Source organism: Poeciliopsis prolifica, unplaced genomic scaffold (assembly GCF_027474105.1).
Source record: "Poeciliopsis prolifica strain line A6 unplaced genomic scaffold, Auburn_PproV2 SCAFFOLD003, whole genome shotgun sequence".
NCBI classification, from domain to species: Eukaryota; Metazoa; Chordata; class Actinopteri; order Cyprinodontiformes; family Poeciliidae; genus Poeciliopsis; species Poeciliopsis prolifica.
This window is the reverse complement of record NW_026562378.1, coordinates 8,360,966-8,378,559: the sequence shown is the minus strand read 5'-3', so window position 1 is coordinate 8,378,559 and position 17,594 is coordinate 8,360,966. Positions and strand designations below refer to the sequence as shown.

The following is a 17,594-nucleotide window of genomic DNA, read 5'->3' as shown; positions in this document are numbered from 1 at the left end:
GAGCAAAGCTGAGACAGAGATACCAAAAGGACTCTACATATCTGCAGCAAAAGGTGGTCATGCAAAATATTGCAGGGCAGAGATGGTTGAATACCGAATACCACAATTTTCAACTTTTTATTTGAGGAAAATTGTTGATCCTTTTTCTTGCTCGTCTAATTACATGAAATTATAGCAAAATACAATGTTCCGATTATGCCTGTAACATTTTGCAACAGAACAAAATGTGTGAAGGCTTAGGCAACATGAATGTTTTTGCAAGTGAGCTTCCTTCCTGCTTGCTGACATTGGATTGTACATATTAAGATCCCTAGCAGATTTGTGACGATAAAATCATGCACCTGCTCTAGATTTTTGGCATGCCTGCCCTGCAGAGGAGTTCTGCTTGATGACACTCATTCCCCTCATATGTGAAAAACAGCCAGCTGTCTGATGTGCCAGAAGAGTCAGCCAGTTTGGGGGTGGGGGGTTGTTTGTAGGCAAGTGTGAACCAGTAATAGAGCAGAGGATATCCTTATTAAATACTGGCTGCAGCTCAGACTAATCCCTCATTAAGCAGTTTTAAAAAGAAAACGAACAAGGAACGTATAACTAGATACAAACACATCCATTCACCAAATACATACAAGTCTTAGAATCTAAGCTGATAATAAACTCTGTATTAAAAACTGTACTTCCATTGCGTAGCAATAAATTTACTTTTAGGATTGACTTCATGACATCTTCAGTCAGTTAATTAAGCAGATATCAAATAACTCACTTATGCGCTGAGGCAATTAGAAGACAGCCATGCAAGATTATATTTCCAGCTCTTCACCCCCGCTCTTTCTATGCTGTGTTCACCCATCTGTCAATGAAACCCAAGATGGTGGTCGTCTACGTTGTTAAGCATGTATTGCTCAAAAAAAGAGAGATAAGCTTCAGCTTCCCTCTTTTCCACTTTTCTCCCCTGTGCAGTGGCAGAAGGATAGCCAGACAGAGCGACAGGTGTTGTCTGCCTTAACTTCCTGGTCTTCTTTAGTGCTGTGTGTATGTGCAGGTCTATGAAGGTGAATCTCTTAGGGTCCATGTTGTTGTGCATTTATCTGACTGTGCGTGTGTGTGCGTGCTTGTGTGTGTATGTGTTTATTAGTTTAAAGGCAGAGTATTTCCCTTTTGAGCCAGATCCTGCAGAGCTGGCATGTTGCTTTCACAGTCGGTCTGCATTCAGACCAGCAGTCTCCTTTTATGCCGTCTGCCACTTGCCTGCTAAAGCTGAAACACATGCAGAATCCCTAACTAAGACACAACTATCACAAGATCTACATTTGGTTTGGTCAAAGTCTCATGCTGGTTTTGAGCGAGTATTAATGAAAACACATAGATGGGTTAAAGTTGATATTCACAAGATTTTCTGGAATCTTATTTTTATGCTCTAATAAGAATGTAACTGGAGCTTTGCAATGTTATTGGAATATTCCAGATACGAGGATGTATCACATCCTTTAGTTTAATTAATTCAGCAGCCCACTTTTTAATTTCTAATCTTCCAAGAGATTCAAGTGGATATTGCTGCTGTACAATAATCGACATTGTATGCACGAATTCAATGTATTATAAAAACAGAAATTAATATTTTCCTTGCTCTGACAGTTCGCTCCCAAGGGATCAAATGTTTGATTTGGAGTTTCTGGAGCCAAACTTGTTAATTCACAAAAAGAAACCTGCACTCCCCTGACAGAGTTTTATGTTCAACTTAATTTTGCTGTCTGACTTTTTATGCAAAAGGTACAGCCTGAGTCACCAGTTCATATGTTATTAACCCGCCTCAACCTGCTTCCCTTACTCACTTAATGGTTAAATTCACATATCTATTCACTATGACTTGAAATATGCTTAACTAGTTGCAAATATTACAGCTCAAATGTGATAGAGTTATGGAGATAATGCATCATTCGGAAGTGTTATATAAACATGAATAGTTAGTGAGAAGAAAATTTTCAATTAACAGTTTGAGAAAATTTTTTGTAATTGCTTGCAAAACAACAGCAAAAACACTGGAGTGGGGTTTTTCAGGATCAGAACGTGGGTTTTCTCTGAGTGGCTTAGTGAGCTGTTTGAGGTGGAGGTGGTTTCAAATGGAGCTGGGTGGATTTCTTGACGGCGCTTGGTGAGAGCAGGAGTTCAGGAACCCCGAATGGCTTCCAGGGACGATTCAAGGATTCACCAAACATGCATGAAAGAATCAAAGCAATCTTTCAAGTATTCTTCGACAAGTTTTAGGCTCAAAAAAAATTTACTTTACATAATATTCACCCTTTAAATCCAGATAATGTCTGGCGTCACCTCTGCAGACGTTTTCATATATACATGGCAGTGATCAATTTATCATTTGTATGCTTTTGTTTTCTTTTTTTTTGTGATTTTTCTGGTTCCTCTTTTTTTTTTTTCTTGTTTGTCCTCAACATCTCTGTCTCCTAATAATTTTTATGGCCTGTCCAGCTGGCTTTCTGGACATAATTTAATAAAGTCCGCTGTGAAACAAGAGCAAAATTTTATTTTTCCCGCTTTGGTAGAGTAAGACTGCCTCCAATACTGCAACCCAGCTCAGCCCACCACACTTTGTCTAATTCTGCCAGGACACGACACACAAAGAGGAAAATACCACTTAATTCATTACTAACAAAGTGGGATCTCATTCAAACACACCAAATCCTGGTGTTACAATGCAATAAGCTTATGACTTAATTGATTTATTTGGTGCATCAGAATGAGACAAAATTATGTTTGAATTATTTTTCAGTCTCAATGGTTTTGTTTCCTTAAACAAAGGTTTCATAAATCACAAGCTAAGTTTTAAAGAATCTGTAATAATCTAGGGTAGGAGCGACTTTTCCTTTAAATACTGACTTTTAGGACATAATCCTATCCAAGGAGGTCCTAATGCCGGAAATATAATTTATTTGGTTTTTATGTATAGCAGAATCGGAGGCTGCAAATACCTCTCAGACTTTAGTGTTTTCTGAAATGTATCTTTTTTAATGTTTGACCAAAACGTTTAACAAATCATAAATTGTGTTTGAACAAATTTTAAAAGGTGTAAAACAAAAACAATACAGTGCAGGTTTGGACAGTACATTTTGAATCTGACACAAATGAATTGCCACCAGAAACTATAAAGTGTGTTGCTGATCAACTAAATTTGTCTTTTGAATGTTGTACTCGAAACTATGGAGCTTTTTTTTTTAATTCATCCAAACACACATGGTTGTAATTGGACACTTGCAAAAGTCAGTTATATCCCCACAACTGATTGATCCATAATGATGGGAAGGGTAAAGTTCTTGGAAAAGCTAGTTAATAGAGATTCATGAAAGTCTGAATATACACATTTTATTTACCAGACATAAATTAACTGTTTTCTGTGACAAATAGATTTACAATTGGAAACTTTGTTCTTCACTTTTACTCACTCCAAGACTCAACTTTGTTGAGATAGAGGTCAGTGTGATTCAAAGGGGTGATTTTCAAATGAAAGCTAATAAATGAAGGTAACAAAACCACATGTTTTGATGTCACGCACACTCAGGCGAGGTTGTTAAAGTGCCCCATGGGAACCAGTTTCTGGGTCTGTCGCCTGCTCCTAAGTGATTAACATAATTACAGCAGTCAGGGATTCGGGTGAAATGAGCGTGTGGCTTTTTCCGAAGGAGCTGGCTCACTGCTTCACTTCATCTTCAGTCACACTTATAAAGCCTCCCATCTGTTTCCTCAACACTACAACTTGCATAAGCAGGAGAAGTTCTTGTGCTCGTCTTCATGAAATGGCCCAACAGATTTCTGAAGGGCTCCCACGTCTGCTGGCCTTTTTACCAGCCTGTTCCCCATCAGCTTGGTGCAGTTTCTATCATGCCTAATCAGCCCGTTGGACCATTTACATGCTGAGCTATTTAATAATCATTACATGCTTGATGATTCCTCATATAATTGGATTTCAGATGGTTTCAAAAATCATTAGTCTCATTTTCTCAAAATCAGTCTGAAAGATGAACTTTGGACCTTTCCATTGTCAGAGAGGAAAGAAACATCACTCTGTATTGTATCGTTGCGGAGTCCAGATGTGCTTAAGCTTTAGTCGCAATTTAAAACTTATTAGGCTAAGTTGCTGAAAGTGTTTTCATTAATCATGCTTGAAATGATTCATAATATAGGTGTCAGCAGTGAATGTCCAATGACATTTTTACCTGAGCCCAGTGAACAATAGCTCAAGATGACTTTTTTTTTTTTAAATGTCAAAAAATATCTTGGACTTTTAAGAAACATCTACAGAAATCAAGGGTGGCTCAAAAGCCAACCACAGTATGGGTCAACATCTGGCAACTGGAATACTTTCTCTTCTCAGCAGAACTCGCAGCGCATGGGTGAATGTTGTCCACAGCATTCCAGCAGAGAAAGATATTTCCTCCAGGCTCTGCGCAGACATCTATAATGCATTCCCTACATAAAGAGCCCAATCAGCAGATCCACAGCCTGATACCTCAATCAGTTTCCCCATCTCATTTCTAATTTATTTTTACTTTACCCCAACAAACCCAGCACCGTGAAGTGCAGTTTGACATTAATCTCTCAAATCTGCAGTAGGCACTGAAGTCATTCAGGAGTAGTTTGGCATGAATCCCATTCACAATTCATTCCCTAAAAACTCCATGAAGTGTCTTTCATTTGTCTTTTATTCAAGTTCACCTAAGCTTTATGAAGGGGCTTAAAATGGTGAATCTGTTCTGTGAGTAGGTGATGGGAATCTTAATGCCTCCCTGGTGCGGCTCAAGCTGTACGTAGAATAGGGAATGATGGATTAGCTTTATCCATAAAGGTTTATTGTTTTTGTCAGTGGCTCTCCTGCTTTCTTTACAGCTACTTTTACCATGTCAAATAAATTCATTCTTTATTGATATGTCTACGCTGGGTTATTTTTTTGTTCTTGTTACTCAGACCCTTTTGAGCAACACTTTGACGCCAATAGCAGACAGCATTTCACACTGTTAGGGTGTGCGTGTATGTGTGGCAGCTTGTTTTTGCAATTTTCTTGACATTTTATTGCAAAAGGTCACAGCACTTTTGACTTTTGAGTTTGTTGATTCTGTCCCCTCCCCAAAAAATCAAAGGTAACAACCATTGTGCAACTATTTTCCACTGTTTTACAGATGTGGTGTACGATCAGGGCAGATACATCGTCTCTTGACTTCTCAAAATCATGTAACTGAGAAACATTTTGTAATGAGTTTTCTGCCACAATTAAGCAACAATATAATGACTTCGGTACTCAACTGTTGCAGCAATAAGTTAGTCCTTTGTGATCTGTCCTATATAACTGGCAGCAACCTTCCCATCACTCGCCATGAAGTGGTAACTGCGCAGTTCCGGGACGAGTAAAGCTGTCGTTCTCCAACCATTGCGTCCGTCATTTTCAAAATGCTTATTGTCCCCCCAGAAAACCGACACAAACCCGGAGACTTTGCTGCTATGCTAGCACATAGCAACAACTGATAGGTGGAAGAGAGCGGACTGCCCAACACAAATAATGATCCAGCCGGAGCACGGTGCGCTAAATAATAAAAGATAATTCTACGAAGCTTCGAGGCAGGTACATTTTCCTTGAGTAATTTTTAATAATCAAGGTCCTTGAATCATTCGAGGAGTTGTTACACCCCTAGTGTCCGGTCCCACTGGGGTCACACTGATCCCACATGCTTTTTTACCATACATGTTTTATTATTTTTGGTAGTTTCAGGGACTGACGGACAGATGGAACACCCTGACCTTTTTCTTGTCTTTTTCTTTTGCGCTCTTCCTGAGTGTGGTGCCAAGACTACTGGAGAATTAAATTACCATTACCAAATGATTGGTAGATCATTGAATATGGAAAAAAATACATTAGTAATGGTTATTTACAAATACAGCCACGTAGCCAATTCAGTCTCCTTAAATGGGTGTTCTTTTAGACACTTAAATCTGTAACAGCTGGTTTTATAGTACAGAGAAGATGTTAAGGCTCTAAATATGATGGGCAGCTGAGTTTTTCACAGAGTCTATGACCTTGATCTATTTTGTAACAGATGGGAATTTTTTGCTGTTAGTGATTTTTCCTTTTTCTGCACTCAGTCTGTCTGTTTTGGTTGCACACGGATCTTGTAATCCTTTAACTGTGGCATTAATTCAAATACTAAAGAGATTATGGATGAGCTTTAAATATCATATGACTTCAGTTTGAATGAAGGAAAGAAATTATGAATTTTAGCATCAAGTTTGTGCATGCTGAATATATTACTTGTGAGGCTGCGAGAACAAAGGGCTTTTACTGAATCATGAGGAAAAGATGAATCCATAATACAAAAGAAGAGTTCTTGGATGCACTTTGATGCATGACTCCAGGGATTTGTTCCCTCACAGATTTTATAAGGCACTTGTCAAAGTGGTGCCAAGAAGCTCAGACTCTATCTCCCCTCCACTTGACATCAGCAGCAGGAGATAAAGAGAAGTTGTCGAAAGGCACTTTGGTGCACACTCTCTATCTCATGTCCAAGTATTGTTCCATCCAACGTGTGCAGCCATATCACTCAGCTTGGTGAGTGAACACCTGCTTGCAGAGATGAAAGGCACCCCTAGTTGAATGTTGTCTTAGCTTCCTTCACACCGCCGACATTTTCTATCCACCCAAGTTGCAGATGAGTGGGAGACTGCAGCGACTGAAACTTGTGAAAGCGTGCTAGTGCTTTTGTTTTCCCCTCTGAGGTGCAGCAGGAGGCAGGAACCAGAGAGGAAGTAGGGCACAGTGAAGTAGACATCAAGGTGGAGCTGCTTGCTCCTTTGCGGGCCAGTGCTTGCATACGAGTCGCCCTCAGGCAGTTTTTCAGAATCTGATTATTGTAAACTGATTTTCAACGCTGCATGACACAGATTCATCGTCAGCTCTCTCTGAGTCTGCAAATTTACATGGGGTATACGTGTGGGTGTTTGCGTGCATCTTAAAACAGCCATGGTTGTCCTTAACTTAACAAATAAAGCATGGCATGTCTGACACAGTTTTTCTTGCATTTCTTCCAGGAATCGTCTTCGTCTGAGGTCGAGACTTCTGAGAAATGAGCTGCCAATGTAAGTCCCTTGGCTGACCTCTGGACTTAGCTGGTAATGTTGCTTTTAATTTAATTAAACTGACTAAGAGGTATAATTGAGTACACAAATGCATACGTGTGCAGTAGAAATGCAATTCTGAACCTCTAACGTTTATTTCACTTCACTTCACCTCCGACACAATTTATCAGAAGCTAATTTTTATTCTCGGCAAACGCCAATGCTCTGTCAAAACAGGACTCAATCACGAAGACGTATAATTCATATTTCAAACACAAGTCTTCCACTCTGTTATTCTACGGACATCTCGCGACTGCTGGTTTAGGTCTGTCATTCCGAGTGCAACCAAGGCTTAGGGTGTTATCAATAATGAATGAGGAGGTGGATGTTTTCCCTGGATTTTTCCAAACTGATATGCTTCCATTAAAAGCTTGGGTAGAGCAGGTCCCTGAATGCCTGGAAAGTCCTGCTCATTCTAATGATAAGATGATGCAATCCTCAGAGATAACCGCTCGACTCAAAAGTTTTATGAGGATTTAGTTTTCCTTTCATACTTTTTCGATGTGTAGTAGAAACTCCAGTTTTGATAGTGCAAAGCAAAAAATAAAATAAAATCCTATTTACTTAATGTTTATCTGTAGCCTACATGAATTATTTAGAATACATTAGCTATACTTTTTAGCACTATTTGCAATTTAGCACTATTTGTAAAATAACTTTCTGACCTAAAGCTACATGATATAAAGCTACATGATATGCACATAAATAATAAACATCTAATTTCTCTATTCAAAGATACATTTATGAAAAAAAGTTGTTTTTGACCTTTATTTGGTAGTGAATGCTTTAATCTGACATGGTCTGTGCAAAGGTTTTGCTTGAATACCTGTATAAGAAATGTCATATGGTAATCACCACTGCAAGACATTCATTGGAAACAATTCCTTTAAAATAAGTGGTGATAGGAATTTTACTGGGTGTTGATAAGTGTGTTTGTTTTCCGTGGGCACGCTTTGTCAGCAAAGGCAGGACTTTTCACTCAAATCTACTTCAGCTGGGACTACTGGGCTGCACTGTTAACATTACTGAACAAAAAACCCCACAATATTCTATTTTGAGATGTTTTGATAGCCCAGTCCTGAGTCATACACCCACATAGTGTCTGATTATGGGCTTGACCCAGCATCCTGAGTAAGTCTGAAGCCCAAACGATGGTTTAAAGTGTCTAATATCTAAAATGGATAGGATTTATATTTTGGATTTTATGAATTGAGGTTGTAGTGATGTTATTGCCAGTAATAGTTCTCGTTCCTTCAAAATAATTCTTACTCATGATAGGTTTAGATTTAAAATGACCTTTATTTACCCAAGAAGTTTCTGTGTATTTATTACACCTTTAAAAATATTGCCTGTCAGTACTGACTTTATGCTCAGTTCTTTGACCAAAGTGTGAATGTTGACTATAGCTAGCATTGGTTCATACTAACTATTTAGCAAATATGGGACTTTCTGTTGTCATCCTCAAAACAGGGGTATGTGCTCTTTGGCTCATAGGTGTCCATTATGATCAGACTTCTCTGTTTATGACGCTAAAGAATCATATATTGTACTCTGCAGAAAGTTTGCAGCTTCGCAACAGTTTGGAGAATTCTCTTTGATGCTTGCATTTCCCAAGACAGCAAAAATCATCTGGGCCAAACATCGGTGAGCATTTGGCCCAGACCCATCAGCAGTGCTAGGCCTGAGTCATTTTTTTCCAATTCTCCAGTTACCAGTGTGGGTTAGGTTGATGTGGTGGAGATGAATAGCAATATGTTTCCTTCAAACTTTCATCTTATTCATCTTTAATCAATAAGAAACGTGTGTTAATGCCCAATGAACGCAGCCTGGCATGTTAATTAGCTGTGAGTTTACTCCATCCATTGAAACATCTCCAATTTTCTCGTTAATTAAGCTGATTTTAAACACAAAGTTTGTCTTTTTATAACCTCAGAAACTACTAAAAGCATGCACTGATTTACTTATAATTTCTTATATATTTTGAACAAAAAATAAATAAAATAAAATAAACGAAAATCAGTATTTTCTCAGCAACTTATGGGTTTGGGTTTTTTTTGCCTTTTTTCTCCATTTTTGCTTTTGTGACTTTTTTCATAATTTTTTCATGGCACATTGCTCTGGCTTGTTCTAACTTTTCTACTCCTTTTTTTGCATAAAAAACATTCATTTTTTACTGGGTTGTGTACACTTCTTATATTTACTGTGCACTTACTCCTCTATCACCTATACAAATGGAGGCATTAGTGTACAAATGAAGCTGACATTCGTACACTCTTCGGTTTGAACAGAAACTACTGCCCACTCATGTGTGCTCATGTTCCCAGTTTTTCTCGACAATCAGGCGCACTACCAGCTGTGATGCTGCAGTTTGGAGATAACAGGAAGCTCCAGTCGCTGGTCTCCAGTTCTTTCCCCCGGGTGGAAGATGAGAGCAGCCGTCACGCTCACAATAGGACATGCTAGAGGTGTTAGAATTGGATCTGGGGGTTTCATTTGATGCTTGTTTTTGTACAGTGGCTCTGCACAAAGGCGGCTTGATAACTGACTAATCATACAATATCCTGTGCTGCAGGTTAATTTCATACTTTATTTTTCAGGTCAAAGTGATACAAGTAGAATTTGCCCAGGATCAATGAAAGCACAGGTGGAAAGGAAGCACCCTCAATAATGATGCAACATTACAATCAAAGCTGAGGTCTTTCTGAATCAGAGTGCTGAAAAGAGAGTTGGGCAAAGCTGGATGGCTGTGATTGATTATTCTTTTCTTGCTTTCTTCACAGTAAGAGAATGAGATCTGGGCAATTCCCCTGATTCACAGTGGACAGCATCTTCTGTTTCCTCCTGTTTTGTCTGTTGCGGTATGAAGTGTTTTCCCTGTTACGTTACAAAAGCTGTCAAGAGTGAAGCGGTGAAAAGTAAAACTGGAAACATGCTTTGTGTTAGAGTGCACTCATTATCCAAACAATAACTCATGGTGAACATGGTGGTTTATCATTGTATTCTCTGTATTAAAATTAAAATGAAAGCTCCATTTTACTTTCCATTGTTTGATGCTACATGATCCTAAATCATTACTAAGCTGCATAATTCATTTAAGGGTCAATTCACAGCAGCTCTTTTTACTTGACTTTAATTGAATTCTGACTTGTTGGCCTATAAATTCTGGTTTGTTTGCAGAGGGCTTAATGTACAAGCAAATCAGATGCCGAACAAAAAAAAAACAAACTCTGGTTCAACTACAAAATAGGTCTCAGTTTGGTTGAAGTGAACTCTAGCGCAGATTGAATGCATATGTGAATGCCAAGTGGACCGGAGGCCACTCCAAAAGCAGGAAGTGAACAATACAACCTAAACAAACATGTCAGTCTAACTCTAGCAGGCCTGCTTGTGGGTTTGTTTTATGTTTTTACCAAAGACAAAAGAGAAATCCTACAACCTCTCATATCTGACCTCTAATATTCCTTTTTTAGTTTGCATTTTGCAAAGAACCTCTTCAGAAGTTTTAGTGTCATTTCCCTCTAGAAATTCTTGGTGCAGCATCACAACAGGCAGCAGGGTGAACAAGTTTTTCAATTAGTTTGGACTGTTTGACAGTGCAGTGTGAAAGCAAACCACTCCGGCTGAAAATAACAGATGTTGAAATTTTGACCCCCCAATGGTACCGAGTCTGCTGAACTGTCAGTGGGTCTATGCTTCTCCTCCAGAATTACTTTGGGTCTATTGGCTGTGTTTGTCAAAATATCTTTCTTTGCCCAGATTATCAGTGGTTGGAGTCTTTGCATTTTCAATGCATAGTGCTGATGTTTGGCCCTTTGGACATGGTTTTCATAACATAACCCTGCTTTAAACCTCTCCACTGCTTTACTCCTGAGCTGCTTGCTATGTTAGCGATCCTGTTAGATCTTCTGTTGCCTTCACATACTACTCACCTCTTTGCACAAAGTTATACAATACTGTGCAGGACATATTGATCACAACAGATAAAGAGCATCAAAACATACACATAATAACTAGATAGATATAAAAGGATGAATAAGGACAAGCACAAGACGACACACATAGGTATGTACTGATGCCACAATAAAAAAGGGAGTTTTTTTATTTCTAGGTTAAACATCTTAATATATTAAATAGATTTAACTGTTTTAAAAAGTCCAACAAGTCAAACATGAGTGAAGACAAAGAGCCCCAGGCCAGAGCCTGAAAGATTTGATCTGCTTTAGATATGAGTGTTTCATTCCCCTGCACAGGGACTCAGAGCACTTTTCATGCAGCAGTCTTGTGATATTAAATTAAAATCTCTGAGAAAGTTCATCAGCACTGTGTTAGAATCTCTGTAACACTACCTTCCCAGTCTGTCGCTGCTTTTTCTTTTTTTTCCCTTAGTTTGCCAATCTAAATAAGCCAGGTCTGCGGTCCTGTTACAGAATCTATCTCTTCTGTGCCACATGCACATGTTTGACAGTCAATAAAACAAGCTACAGTAGCAAAGCTTGCACAGTTTCCACAACTATTTTGCTTGCAAGGCAAAGGATTATGTCTGTAAAGCAGATAAAACACTGCAAAATGTACATTGAGTGATGCTGTCTTTAAACTGGACGGGCCTGTGGCTTTACTCAGGTTAAAGACAGCAAGTTAGATATACAGTAATTGGCCTATTTTTGTGTTTTTCGTCTGTATATTGAGTCAGTAGCATTCAAGCCCTGGGGGAGTGTGTCAAATCCACAATTCCACGGGTACTGACACATAAATAGAGTCTCTTCACCTACCCAGAAGGAAGTAGCAGCTATTATGATGCTCTACTTTCAGACAGTTTACTTCATCATGAAGAAGGATCAAAAATGTATGCATTTTAAATAATGAGAAAACAGATGGTTCAGAAAGCAAGTTATGGTATAACCAAAGTATCACTTTGTGATAATGTCAGGTCGAATGGCATTTTCAACATATTGACCGCAATTCCAAAGTTGCGCTGCAATTTCTGAACCTTATGACAATTTGATAACTGACTGAAAAACATGGATGACAGACTTTTGTTCCCTCTGGTTCAACTGCAATTGCTGTGGTAACTCATTTCAGTTTCTATCTAAAGACAACATTGTCTAAAAAAGTCACCAGGTTACTTTGGGTCATTATAAAATATCTGCGAAACAACAGCTTCCCTTTCAGTGTGGCTCTCATTGGCTGACATATATTCTAAATCTGCAGACATTGACATTTTTACAGTGAGCAATTTGGCATTTTGAAGTTCACCGCCACATCAGCAGCAGCTCTCCTTTTTGGCATTACTTTCCAGTTGTTTTTGTTTTGTCGTTTGCAAGCAGACTGGATTGGGATCTTCAAAATAAATCACTGTTTATGCCCTAGAAGGTTGATCATATCTATTCAAACCAGGATTTTGACATACATGCTTTAATTTTTTATAATGCATTCTGCCATTTGTGTAGTTGGATCTAAACAGGTTTGTAAAAACTCAAGATTTAATAGTGGCAGCAATTTATATGTGCTTTAACACCCATTAAGTTGATGTAATGTGACATTTTTGGCAGTTACAGTTCTTCATGATAAAGCGTTTTCAAATCAATGTCCTCCTATAAGAAGATTTTTTCGTTCAACTCGAGTAAAATCGTATGAGATAACTTTTAAACTTAAGAACTTTATTACAATATTTAATAAATGGAAAACTGAATTATCTTGAACTGAACATTTCTTGTTCAACTTTCACATTTACAGAGGAATATGATCTGTGGTGTGAAGTTGTCTTTGGACATGTTATTCATAATGAGCCACAATGCCTATTGATTGGTGATTGATGATTGATTTCGGACATAATTTATGGAGAAAAAATGTTTTCTGCTTTATATTCTCAAGTGTTCGCCTTTACAAAGAACCAACTTGTTATAGACAATCAGAATAGATTTTGGGGGAAGGAATATAATCCAGGTTTGTTAATGAAGATACATGAAAATACAAGTTACACTTTACATTAAAAATAAGGTCATGTCTTGCACCTGAAGATGTTTTCATATTGAGTTGTAGGCTAAGCTTACACTCACATGTACTCTCTAGCTTGACATTGTGAGATATTTCAATGTTATAAGAGAAAATTATGTTCTCCTGCTTTATTAACTTAGTTCTTTGCCTCAACAAATGTTAAATATAGTGGCTGGTGGTAACGATATCCTTGAGCCCATCATGCAGTTACATACATATATGATACATATCTCTTTGCTACATGTGTGTTAAGTCGACAGATAGGTATTAGAGTATTACTGTGATGTCCCTGTTAGGATTTTGACACATGATTACATCTCTGAGCTACATGGCATCCACTGAGAACCCTGTTTCCTTATACCTCACCTTCCCATTCCAACAGTAAGGAAGTGACTTGTCTTAGACCGAGGGCTAGCGGCCGATTTGTGTGTCAAGCCAAGGACGTTTTAGAGTTGGAAGGGTTTAAAGCTTATCCTGGTGGGATTTATGTCTGTGCAGCGGTTGATCATAAAAGACCACAGCTCTATGCTGACACATGTGCTGTGCAGCAGCTGTCGGGCAGAACGGGCTTCCACAAAGATAATTAAACAATTCTGTCAAGGTCTTATTTTTATTAAATGAAAATACATCCAAAACATTAAATATTCACTAAACAAAATTTCCATGCAGTTTTTCTTGTTTTCTGGTTAATTTTTTTAGCTGCTTTTTCTTAATAAACTTTTCTCTGCTTTGATGCAGTGAACTGAAATCAAAGAGACGTTTCAAGCGAAGGCTGCAGTATGTCTGATAATGCTTGGATTGTTTGGTCTCTGAAGTGGATCCTTGATTTGTGTGGAGGAGAGGTATCTCTGTGAGAACAATGTTCATAAGCTGTCTTTGTGCTGGAAAAATAATCTTAATATACATGCATTAACATAAAGCAGGCTTTTGCCTGAGTGTGGGCATGCACGTCTCTCTCTGTCTGCTTGCATTAGTCATTTGGATTTGCCCGGAAACTACAGACAGTGGCCACAGCTGTAGCACACAACCCTCCCTGCCCCTCACTGTGCACAGCAGTCAGTGAGAGACGCCCTTTTTCTTATTCCCACATGTGAAATCGTCATAAAACATGATGGAGTTACAGGGCATAAAGCTTCCGTTCAATCCACGGGGCATCAAGTTAATCATTAATCTTTGGCATTTTAGTACAAAACGTCTTACCAGGAGATAATCTTTGTAATACTTTGCATAGGCCTGCATATGGAAGTGAACAAATAGATTAGTCAAACTGAAGGAATCCCCCTATAAAAATGGTCACAGTGTAAATCTGCATCCTTTTTTTCTCCATCATGTCTCTTTCCAGTTATCTATAGTGTTAGCAGGATTGCTTAGAGCCTACACTTTCTGTCATATAACCTGCATCAAAGTGAATTCCCCCTCTTACTAATCCATGTATTAGGAATAGTTAAAATGGTAGCTCACTGTTTCTTATTTTATCCAAAGCTTTAATATCTCAGGCTGCAACTACCTTATCAGTTTTTTACAAGTTAACTGTAAAATGCCTGCATTGTTTAATTAATATCCAGCTGATACATTCATCCACACATCAAAAGTTCATTTGTTTTGTTTTTCACACAAGTCATACTTTGCTCATCAAACGGAGCACAAAAACGGTCACGAATGCGCACCATGTTTCTTTAATGTGCAGATTTGAAATCCAGGAATAGTATGGAGGACATGGAAAGTTCCATCATCGCCTTTGTGAGCAGTGAAGTGGTGCCACTGTCTTCCACTGACTTCCTATCTGGCTCACAGTCTTCAGAGATGGGCTAAAATGAGTGGGTCATCTATCACAACAGAGGGGAGAGTGATAAATTTATAGCTGTGAAAATAGGCCAGAGCACAGCACTGATGGAATAGATAGAGTGTAATTAGGACAAGGTTAGGCTGTGTTACACACACACACACACACACACACACACACACACACACACACACGCATATATGCAGTTCCGTATGGTGATGTGACACACATGCATTTAGGTTTCCACTTATATGCCACTGTCACCTGCAGACACTCTGCTCTTAGTGCCATTCAGTGGGTGGTTTCATTTCACCCAAACCTACTCAGGATGCCTAACTCTCTTCATTTAGACACTCAAACTACTACTGGGCTGAAAATATAGAATCAAACTCAATAAAAGCTTAATTTAACCCACACTTGTTATTAAAAATATTCTAAAAATTTTTTTTTTTAATTCCATTCATCACCATTTGTTGACTCTTCCCTGCTTTCCTCTTTTTCTCTTCTTGTTGTCTTTGCTCTCCATTATGTTTCTCCAGCTCGGTGCACAGTTTACAACACATTTACTCATTTTCACACCTCCTCTTTCCTCTCAGATCTGTTTCATTTCCGCTGCTGTCAAACACCACACCTTACAAGCTTTTTCCCCGCACCTCCTCTTGATCCTTCCTTCCCTGTCCTCCTTTCCCATAATGTACAAACATTCGTCTGCCGTGCATCACACATGGCCTTTCAACACAGCACACGGGCACATGCAGAGCCACCCCCTGTCTTTCAGGGCAGAGCTATAAGCCTATGGACCAGATGGACTCAGGACTGGCTGAGCTGTGTTGCCTCTCTGACAAAATGCCTCAATGTATACCGTTGCTCAGATGAGAGGACGATGTCCTTTGCACAGTCTCTTATCTAATTCTGGCCACCCACTGGCGTGCCAATATAGAAGCTGGCAGCTGGTTTGAAAATCTGTACGCTTAAATAGTGGCAACATGGAAGCGTCTGGTACAAAATCTAAGAATGGCTTGTAATATACCCGGGATGGAAATAATGACTTTCATTTTGTCTTGGAACAGAAAATCAAGTTGAATTCCAATTTAAGCTGTGCTGTGAAAAATGTAATATGACAAAATACCTTATATCATATCTGATTGAAAGTGCTTAAATAACTGCAAGGAAGACCCCCTGTAATGATGAAGAGTTAATAAATGTGCGATGCCAACATTTGAACATTTTACTATACAACTGAATTGCGTGCTAATGTTCAACATTGTAGTGGCTTTGTAGTTTTCTGAATGAGTTAGCGCTTTAATTTGCTGATATATTTAGATTTCTGATGTGATGTGGCATCATAGAAACTTTCTATCGTTACATCAGGTTTTGTGTTTGCTTTCAGTGACACCAACAACAGCTTTTGATTTTTTCATAGTTAACCCCCACCTAACCTTCCCACTCCCTCTTTTCCTTAAATGATCATCTGTCTGACTAATCTTTTTTTTTTTTTTAAATATACCTTTTCTTAGGCCTTATCTCATTAAATATTTGAAACTTTTCAAATATTAATCACATTAATGTCCCGGTGATTTCTATTTTCTGAATAAAGGATGAGAATAGAAATTTATAGACACTCCAGTTATCTGAAAATAAAACATACAAGTGTTCTGATACAAGCCAAAATAATGGCCAGGGAATATTTGCCTTTAATTATCAACAAAAACATTTCTGGCATCCCTACAGAGCATTTCATTATCTGCATTGCTCTCACTTTGTCATAGATGTTTTTTGGAGTTTGTACTTTGACAAGTTAATTGGCAGAAATATATCAAAACATTTTGAGTAAAAGGACAGTTTAGCAGCTTGTCTAGAGTGTGTCGCCCTCTTCTGGTTCCTTCTGAGAACTTCTTGCTTCTCTGACAGAGATTGAGGTAAAGGCATGAGTCTGACTTTGTGCCAAAATCTCCTTTTCTCACTGAGGAGCAGGTGGCTGCTCCTCAGTGCAGAAGGTAAGGAGATATAATCACCAAATGCTTCACAAAGCGTGATATAATAAACTCAAAGATTTATTTCAATGTTTTGACATTGTTTTATTTGTGAAATATTGTATGGATGATGTGTGCATACATTTTTATATATCCTGGAATTTTGAATTTTCCTGGTTTGAGTGAAGGAACTTTCCTCCTTTATTTGTATTGAAAGGCTTTAAAACATTCAAAAACGTGACAAATTGATCAGCTGCTTTTTCCTGCACTTTCGTTTGTTTTTTTGTTTGTTTGTTTGATCAGTCCTAACTAGGTCTGATCAGTCTTTTTTTTTTTTTTGTTCCAGCCTATTTTGTATATTTAGAGATTAATTTTATTTTTCTTATCATTCTTTTCAAAATAGCTGAAGTTCAGTCTGATTAGACAGGGAGTTTCTGTGAACAGCTACTGCCTCCATCATGTTTTGTAATAGGGGTTGTATGTTCAAGGTTAGTCATGCTAGTTTTCCTTTTACATCAGATGTAAAAGGACCAGTGTCTGTCACTTTAGACGGATAGCTGGAACTTGGTGAGTTTCTATTATTTTTACTGTGCCCTACTCTTTCTGTTTTTGCATGATGCATTGCACTGAATTTATCTTTAACGTATCATTTATTATGTCACTTCCACCCTACA

At 38.3% G+C, this 17,594-nt stretch overlaps 1 protein-coding gene across 5 annotated transcripts in view; it reads left to right on the top strand.

Moving 5' to 3' along the window:
* dlgap4b (discs, large (Drosophila) homolog-associated protein 4b) overlaps positions 1–17,594 on the top strand; it is a 99,418-nt gene that overhangs the window by 56,109 nt on the left and 25,715 nt on the right. For 4 of the 5 annotated variants that reach the window (XM_055026465.1, XM_055026452.1, XM_055026457.1 and 1 more), the window contains exon 3: positions 7,084–7,131. The gene's annotated coding sequence lies outside the window, so the exon portion shown is untranslated. Of the gene's footprint in view, positions 1–7,083; positions 7,165–17,594 lie in introns of all 5 variants that reach the window. The other variant, XM_055026443.1, reaches the window with a different exon arrangement.